General features: G+C 39.1%; 1 pseudogene; it reads right to left on the reverse strand.

Moving 5' to 3' along the window:
• Positions 1-6,584: 6,584 nt before the first annotated feature.
• On the reverse strand, positions 6,585-9,840 carry LOC100988838 (protein SDA1 homolog; annotated as a pseudogene).
• Positions 9,841-9,932: the final 92 nt, after the last annotated feature.

A 9,932-nucleotide genomic window follows, 5' to 3' on the forward strand; every position in this document is an offset into this window, starting at 1 on the left:
AGTTGCTTGTATTTCCTATTCTCTTGCCACTAATATACATGCACATACTCCATCACTTAACCTTTTAGAAGAGATTGTGGGTAGGAAAAGGACTTTCATTCTATTAACCTCTTTTGATCTTTACTTAGTGGCTGGGCAATAAGAAAAATTGTTTTATAAACCTGTCTAAATACATGTTTATGTAACCATTAACTGCTGGATGGTAAGCTTCTGTGCAGCCCTCCGTCTGTTGGGATTAAAAAAAATGCGTCCAGTCGGGCGCAGTGGCTCACTCTTGTAATCCCAACACTTTGGGAGGCCGAGGTGGGTGAATCACCTGAGGTCAGGAGTTCGAGACCAGCCTGACCAACATGGTGAAACCCCGTCTCTACTAAAAATACAAAAATCAGCCAGGTGTGGTGGCACGTGTCTAATCGCAGCTATTCCAAAAGATGAGGCAGGAGAATTGGCTTGAATCCGGGAGGCAGAAGTTGCAGTGAGCCGAGATCGCGCCACTGCACTCCAGCCTGGGTGACAGAGCGAGACGCCGACTCAAACAAAAATGCGTCCATGCACTCTTTTCCTTTCAAAATGAAGAGAATTTTTTAAACCTTAAATGTGAGTTATTCTGGTTAGGGACACTTCTACGGAAAGCTAGAGATAGGAAAGCAGGTTCTTTCAGTGTGTGACTTTTTTGAGTAAGGCGTTAATTAGGAAATTGTGCACATGTGAAAGCTATGCAGTACTGATAAAGAATTTTTAGTGATATTTAAACCCTTCTAAGGGAATATTGTTTGAGCATCTTTACCACACATAAATTCAAATGTAGATAGTATTGTGCCCTTCCAGAAAAACAAAACCAATCCCCCCCGAAAGATGGAAAAGATAGGCATATGCTGGGTAGTCAAGAATCAAGTCAGTTTACTTGTGTATTTGAGAGCACCTGTACTTTAGTATCTTACTTATCTGTTCAGATGGTGATAGTTTAAGCTCTGCGTGTATGTCTTACTGCGGTTAAAAAGGGAGTTTTATGCACCTCCTCTTCCCCCTCAAAAAGCCTTGAAAAATGACCCTGCTTCATTTTGTAATTATGCATGAGGTCAAAACATTACAACTCTTTTAGTATTAATCAAATGCTTAGCGATTCTACAGAGTCTTGAGGTGTTCTCAGATGCCAAATATATTTTGTAACTGAGTTTGCCTCAACATTTTATTCCATAGTGGTGTCAGACTGGAACCTCTTACCTCTGTATTAGAATGAAGAAACACCCATTTTACAGGCTTAACGTTAATAAGTCTCTTGCTAGCTCAGTGTATCAAAGAGAAGGCACTACAAAGCTTAGTTTCCTCTAAAAGGAATTTGGCAAACTGGTATAAGGGGAAAAACTAATGTTTGTGTTTTTTCACATGTTCTACTCATGCTCCTTTGTAATCTGAATAGCAACAAGTTCTTCGAGGACTTTCCCACTAGAGGGCAATGGTGGGGAGCGGTGGCTCATGCCTGTAATCCCAGCACTTTGGGAGGCTGAGGTGGGAGGATCACTTGAGATCAGCCTGGGCAACAAACCAAGATCCCATCTCTACAAATAAAAGATGTATTTTAAGAAATATATTTTAAGAAACCACTAGGGGGCGATCGTTAAGTTTTGAACAGCAATGATGGGGTATTTTTGAGAAAGTATAAACGGGAGTCTTTATGTACTGGAAGAGCTTCATTATTAAAATCAGGGACCAAATACAGGATATTGTGTACCCAAAACCACTGTTCCCTATGACCCTCGAGTAAATATTTGAGAACCCACTGATGGAGGGGAACACAAAAGCCAACTGTGATGTCATTACTTATATTGTACTACAATCAAGTCATGCAATATAAGTACAACAAAGTAGTACAGTTACTTAACAAAATACTTGCAAAATACAAAACTTTAGCTGGGTTTACCCAAATGCCAACTGTGATGTCATTACTTACATTGTACTACTTTATTGTACTTACACTGTATGACTTTATTGTAGTACAATATAAGTAATGACATCACAGTTGGCATTTGGGTACGTCCAGCTAAGTTTTGTATTTTGCAAGTATTTTGTTGAGTAGTTTGCATTGATGTTCATGAAGGATATTGATCTACAATTTTTTTATATTTTAATGTCACTGTCTAGTGTAATGCTGATCTCATAAAATGAATTTTCCTCTCCTGTATTATTGAAGAATATGGACAAAATTGGTACAATTTCTTCCTTCAGTGTTTGGTAGAATTCACTAGTGACAAATTATTAAATACCATTCTATCAAAGGTCACATCACTGAGTCACTGTAAGGAGAACAACGTTTGTCTCTTTTCAGAATTGAAATGTATTTCTGCTCTATTCACCAAATCGCCCAGCAGAGTTAACAGAATGAAGCATCATAATTTGAGTTTGTCAAACACCATTTTGCTCTCTTACAGTATCTTTGAAAATGTTAATTTGTTAGCCCAAATCTATATCAAACTTTTGTTGCCCAACACTTAACTTACCAATGCCTAAAAAGATTCACTGATCAGGTAATGTAGTTGTTAAGTAACACAGAGCAAAGTGGTTAGGACGTGCTGGACTGCCACACTAGGAATCCTGTGAGTTTAAGAAAATATAATAATGATAATTGCTTTTTGAGACACAGTCTCGCTCTGTCACCCAGGCTGTAATGCAGTGGCCTGATCATGGCTCACTGCAGCCTCAACCTCTTGGGCCCACTCCTCTCATCTCAGCCTCCCAAGTAGCTGGGACTACAGGCACCTGCTACCATGCCCAGCTAACTTTTTAAAAGTTTTTGTAGAGATGTTGCCCAAGCTAAGCTTCAATTCCTGGGCTCAAGTGATCCTCCCGCGTCCACCTCCCAAAATGTTGGGATTAGAGGCATGAGCCACCACTGTGCCCAGCCTAGAAAATAGAAACTTCTCCCTCCTCCTCTCCCCTTCTTCCCTCTTCTCATCCTTACTTCTTTCTGTCCACTGGCAGCCAAGTCCTGACCTATTTGCAGACAAGTTTATTTGGTCATTGGATGACAATGCCTCTCAACAGTCACTCCTCAACTACACTTTCTAACTCCCCTTCCTTCTGTAAGCATTTGAGTTTGTACCTCCTCTTTTGCTTTAAAATTACAACCAAACCAGGCAAAATACTTGTAATTGGATATGGTATTATGGAATCAATGCTCAAAAATTAATTAATAGTAAAACATCTTGCAGAGCACAGCATCGTTTCTGTTTTTCTTTTTTCTTTTTATTTATTTACTTCATTTTTGAGACAGTCTTACTCCATCACCCAGACTGGAGGGCAGTAGGGCAGTGGTGCAATCACAGTTCACTGCTACCTTAAACCCCAAGCTCAGGTGATCCTCCCACCTCAGCCTCCCGGGTAGCTGGGACTACAGATGTGCACCACCACACCCTTTTGTATTTTTCGTACAGATGGGGTTTCACCATGTTGCCCAGGCTGGTCTCGAACGCCACTGCACTCCAGCCTGGGCGACAGAACGAGACTCTGTCTCTAAATAAATAAATAAAGTAATTGGTAGGGCAAGTATATTACCTTATTTCTTATGAAAATTAATCATCTTAATAAATCAGGTAATAGTATTTGTATCCAGTAGCTATTGCCACAATCAAGTAACAGAAGTACAACTATAGCTAAAATGAGAAAAGTAAATATTAAGTGGGGATATCAGCTGGGCGTGGTGGCTCATGTCTGTAATCCCAACACTGGGGGAGGCCAAGGTAGGTGGATCACGTGAGGTCAGGAGTTAAGACAAGCCTGGCCGACATGGTGAGACCCCATCTTTATTACTAAAAATACAAAAAAGCTGGGCATGGTGGTACATACCTGTAATCCCAGCTACTCAGGAGGCTGAGAGGCACAAGAATCGCTTGAACCCGGGAGGTGGAGGTTGCAGTGAGCTGGGATCCTGCCACTGAACTCCAGCCTGCGTGACAGAGTGAGAACCTATCCAAAAAAAAAAAAAAAGGATATGATCAACTAAAAAATGGGTAGTAGAGATAAAGGTGGAAGAAGAGGAATTATACTAATTTCATTACTGTTCCTTGCTGGACATTAAAAGAAACTAAGGAAAAGAAGGATTAGGAGGATTATATAAATATATAGTTATAAAGGTAACTAACTGAACAAAAATTAAAATTTCATCAGGCTAATACAACTAAGCAACAATAATAATAGTAAAAACCCAAACCATGATCTTAATATTGAGGTTGAACTGAAGACAAAATTATGACCACTTTATAGTGATAAACAGGGATAGTTATGAATATCTGTGCATCAACTATAAGGAATGAAGACACAAGAAGAAAGAAACAGGAGTAGGAGATATTAATTTACCTCTTGAAATCCATGACATGTAAAGGGGGGAAATAATCAACTATATGAAAACTTAAATCAAACCTGATTTTGTGAACACAAACTACATCTTCTTTTCAAATACGGAATAGTCCCCAAAAGGCATCATAAGTTAGGCCCCAGAGAACACCTAAAAAAAAAAAAAAAAAAAAAAAAAAAAAAAAAAAAAAATTCTCACACTAGAAATGATACAAAAACCAAATCTGACCAGGGAAAAATTCTTAAATACCCAAATTAATAAAGAATGAAATAAGTATCAAATATATAAGAAGCTAGGAAAGCATGAGGGTGACTGCCAATGAGTACAGGGTTTCATTGGTTGGGGGGGGTGGGCGGTGTGACAAAAGCGTTCCAAAGTGACTGTGATGGTTACGTAACTCTGAATATATAAAAAACATTGTATTGAACTTTAAGTGGATGAACTGTATAGTATGTGAATTATATTTCAATGGGGCTGTTAAAAAAACAAGAATTAGGAGGCTAGGCGCAGTGGCTCACGCCTGTAATCCCAGCACTTTGGGAGGCCAAGGCGGGTGGATCACGAGGTCAGGAGTCTGAGACCAGCCTGGGCAACATGGTGAAACCCCGTCTCTACTAAAAAAATAGAAAAAAATAGCCGGGCGTGGTGGCGGGCGCCTGTAATCCCAGCTACTCGGGAGGCTGAGGCAGAAGAATCACTTGAATCCAGGAGGCAGAGGTTGCAGTGAGCCGAGATTGTGCCACTGCACTCCAGCCTGGGCAACAAAGCTAGACTTTGTCTCAAAAAAAACAAAAACAAAAAAAACAAGAATTAGGAATAATACAATTAGGAAGCAGGAATTCAATTCAAGAGCCAATAAAATAAATGATTAGGTAATATAATCCAGAAAAAAACAGACAACAAACAACATAAAATAAGAAATAAAAGTAACAACCTATAGAAACAGAGATGACCTTCCTAAAAGCATCAGGCCCCAATGTTTCCATAGGGAATTATAACATCTCCTTAAAGAAAGTAATTTCAATGTCATCTATGTAAGACCAGAGAAAAGGAAACTTTCTAATTATTTTCAATAAAATAAGTATAGTAAGCTGGGCAAAGTGGCTCATGCCTGTAATCCCAGCAGTTTGGGAGGCTGAAGCAGGGGGATCCCGTAAGACCAGGAGTTCAGGACTTGCCTGAGCAACACAGGAAAACTCTGTCTCTACAAAAAACACAAAAAAATAGATGGACATGATTGCAGGCACCTGTAGTTCCACCTACTGGGAAAGCTGAGGTGGGATGATCACTTGAGCCCGGGAGGCTGAGGCTGCAGTGAGCTGTGATTGTACCACTGCACTCCAGCCTGGGTGATAGCATGAGACCTTGTCTCAAAAAAATAAAAATAAAATAAAATAAAATAGCATATGATTAATAAAAAACTTTTTTTTTGAAAGTTTAAAACCTTTTAAAAGGAGCACCTAAAAGGAAAATAGAACAAAGTGGGATCTCGTAGTCCTGACTGGGAAAACAATTCTATAAATATGTCAATAATCCCCTCAATTTTTTTTATTATTTGGCATTAGAAACCTTTTATTGAGACAAACGGTGGGCTGAAAATAATACAGGGTGAAGGAAGGTTGAGGAAACCAGTATGAAGGCATCTCAAATGATGAACTAAATACATTCCAAAGGTACTATTTACACTTAAGGCAATTTTAAAAGTGAGGTCTTAACCAAAAAGCCTTTACATGGCATTAAAAAAAAAAAAGAGGGGGTCATTTAAATCTTTTGGATTGACTAAAAGAGCTAAATTATGTACCCAAAATCTGTACAGCAGGGGCCTGTTTTCAGCAGGTAAGCCTATTATATGCAAGTAAGAACCTCTTACTCTTGTTACAATTGTCCTGTTTTGCTTTGTTTTACAGGAATATATAACCCCCATCCCCACAGAGTTAGTCCATAAGGCCTCAGTGTCTGCATAGAAATGTGGACCTACCTCTACTAGAGAACTATTTACACTGCACTGTAAATACACGTCTGTGTCCACCCCCACAACTAAGCTGTCAATGCCTTGAGTGAAGGGGTAGTTACAACTCAGTCATTTTGTATCTACAGTGACAATTAATAGGCACTCAATACTTTTTTTTGCATGAATGATAAATGATATTACACTACCACCACTATTTACATTAACATTTCCCATCATTAGCTGTCCCCAAAATAAAAACGCCAAATTGCTGCCACATTTTCCGCAGTTTTCATAATATAGTGCTTCTGGACTTTTTAATGTAAACAAACATGCTTGATTTACCAATTTTCAGAGTAATGACACAAACTTAGCATTCTTCTTGGAATGGAAAACTTTCTGGGAAGTTACTTCATTCTTTTTCTCTTTTCAAAAGGCATCTCGCAGCGCCAATTGTTTTTCTCAGAAGGAACGCTTATTTTTTGACCAGACGTTCTGGCTATACCACATCATCATAAAGTTCTTCTGTTTTTTCTTCTCTTTACTTTTTGAACTGGAAAATGGATTCACTTTGGTTTTCTTCCTCACAAATTCTTTTCGGTCTGTCTTTCCAGCCATTGCAGTTGCTAGTCTTGTCTCTTTGTCAGACTTTGGCTTTTTATGAAGGCGTTCAATGTCTGGAAGAGAAAGTAATTCACCCCTCGGCTCTTCATCACTGTCGATTTCAATATATTTCCTCTTCTGGGATTTCCCGGGGGACAGCGTCAAGTTCTTTTCTCATTTGCGCCATGTGGATTTTCTGGAAGTCTTCCTAACTTAAAACTCGACTGGTGCTGACGGCTGCAGTTTTGGCTTTCTGCTCCTCCATGGGCATGCTGTTCAGCTTCTTGGAAATTTCTTGCTGTTCTTCATTGGAAGAGTGTTGCACATCAACCCATTCGCCATCGGCATCCTCCTCCTCACTGAGACTGGTACTTTCCCATCCATCTTCATCATTTTCAGCACTCTCCTCTTTCTCAACTTCCAGAACTTCTGCTCCTGGAATGTAATCTTTAGCATCTAATTCTCCATATTCTTGTACTCTTGCTTCTATGGAGGCTTCTGTAGGCTTACCCCAGAATTTCTTCTGCAGCATCTGAGGATTCAGTGTTCGGAAGAGCCGAATCAAAGTTCTAGCAGACATCATTACATTATTATCCTTGTGTGTTTTATACTGAGCCAGGTCTTGGAGAAGCTTTTCAGTCATGGCCAGAGGACACTGAGCTGTTGTCTCTTTTACAGCATTGATTCCTATTGTCATGGCTTCTCCAGAGTTCTTGTCGTTAACAAAATTGTTGGCCACAGTCATAAGCAATGATTGAATAATCGCTGGGTGTACTAGCTGATGAGATGCTTGTGCAGCAAACAGAAGGTTCTTTGTTACTTCTCTTTGGTGGGGCTGCAGAAACCTTCGCAAAAAGTGATAGAAATTGAAGAGGAAGAGCTTATGAATTCCCACCAATCTGAGATGAGGTTCATGAGCATCATCTTCACTTCCAACCTCTCCTTACAGCACTCAAGCTGCTTTAGTAGTTTTTCTGCAAAATCTTGGGGATCATGAATCAAGTGAACGGCTAAAAAGTTAAACACCTCTGTTTTTTTCTTCTTCTTTTGTTTCTTGAGCACTTTCATTGCCTTTTCCAACTTTTTCTTGTTTTGGGAACTTTCTTCCCTGTAGCATACTGTGCTAGCAGGTCTCTTGCTGTTGGTCCGTCATCCTCAGATTCGGAGTCACTGGCCTGTTTTTCATCTTCATCTTTTCCAAGAAAGAATGTCAAAGCAACAACTAATATCTTGGTGACCTTAGAGAAACATGCAGTTGTGATAACATTGACAGTTTTGGTATCATTCCAGATGTTCCTTCTGTAGAGTTCAATCATAACATCTAAAGACATCTTGGCTGCAGTTGCATTGCTATCTCTCAACATGGTGTACATGAAATTTTACAATACTACATCCACTTTATTCTTGTGTTTTGCATTTATATTCTTGATATCAGTCACGATATATGTGTATAAAGTCTTTTGCAGAAGCTTATCATGGCAACAGAGAAGTTCAAAGAAGAGTTCTAGCAGGCTTGATGGATTGATGAGATTCTTATTTCTCAGCAAGATCAAAGCTTTGCAAAATGTCATTCGAAGATCTGGATCCAATACAGTATGATTACAGGACAGAAGATCTTTCACCACTTGAGGAAAATTACTTAGATACCCTGGGTAGCAGTAACTAATCTATAACAAAGTAAAGGCTCTTCTGAAGTTTCTCTCTCCCCTATTATTCAGATGCACATATTTAGGACGTTCTGTGCCATAAACACCACCAGCTCTGCTAGTTCTTTACCGGGTTTATATGGTTGCAATTTGAAAATCTCCATATTGGATGTGTAGTGATTATACTGCTGTAGAAACTCCTAGATGGAGGGTGGTGGGTCTCGCTTCATCAGATTCTGTAACTGCAGTCAGGTTGCTGGGCAGCTTGTTGTTGTTTCTGCTGGACATTCTGGCTGAAGACTGGCTTCACGGGGAGCAGTTTTAATAAAACTCAGATGGCCAGCAGCCGCCAATCCCTACCAGCTGCGGCTTGAACTCCTGCTTCCGGGTATGACCGGAAACAGCACTCGATCTATTAATAGAGTTCATTTCTGACCAAAATCTTAAAAGAATTTGCAAAGGGATTTGACAAATCAATCCTTAAAAAAAACCTTTTAGCATGGAATTTTTCAAATATATTAAAAAATTAGAGGAATACTTTAATGTATTACATAGCTTCAATAATTACCAACACAAGGTCAATCTTGGACAAGTCCATTTTTAAGTTCATCTGAAGAGTAACTAGCCATTAACATCTGAAAAAGACAAAGGAAGAGAAACTTTAATAGTTATCTAACAGAGGTATTGCAGATAGCCCTGAAACAGACTCACATTTTTGTGGTCAGAGAGTGACAAAGGTGCAATTTCAAATCAGTGTAGAAAGGATGGCTTAAAATTAATATTATTAGGTCAATGGGCTACAAAAATTGGGAAGAATTGAAGTTAAATAATTTACAGCATATGGAAAATAAATTTCAGATGGATTAGAGCTCTAAATGTAAAGTTAAGCCTATAAGAAAATTAGAAAAAGTTATAAGGGAATTACAGATTAATAATCTTGGTGTGAAGGTCTCCCCAAGCCATGTAAGAATGATAAATCTGATTACATGAAAACCTTAAGCTTCTACAGAGTGAAAAAAACAAATTAAAAGACAAGTTAGAGACTGCGAGAAACATATGTCACTCATAAATCAGACCAAGGAGACTGGACGAAGACATGGAGATGTGAAGTAGGAGGTGTGCTCAGGAACATAGTTTAATGTCATCCACGTACAGGATAAACGGCTTCCCACGTCATGTCCCAGAAAGCGATTAGTCGATGGGATTTGGGTGAGTACTTTCTTCTCTCTGTTTTCCTGAATTTTTCTTTTTTCCTTCTTCCCCTTTCTTCTTTCTCTTTTTTTCACAATGATGGTGTGTTTGTAATCGACATTTTAAAAATTCGGTAACAATTAAATTTGGGGGCGGTCTTCCCTTGTTTCCCGTATGGAGTGTTGATGTTTCA

Source organism: Pan paniscus, chromosome 7 (assembly GCF_029289425.2).
Source record: "Pan paniscus chromosome 7, NHGRI_mPanPan1-v2.0_pri, whole genome shotgun sequence".
In the NCBI taxonomy this organism is placed as follows: Eukaryota; Metazoa; Chordata; class Mammalia; order Primates; family Hominidae; genus Pan; species Pan paniscus.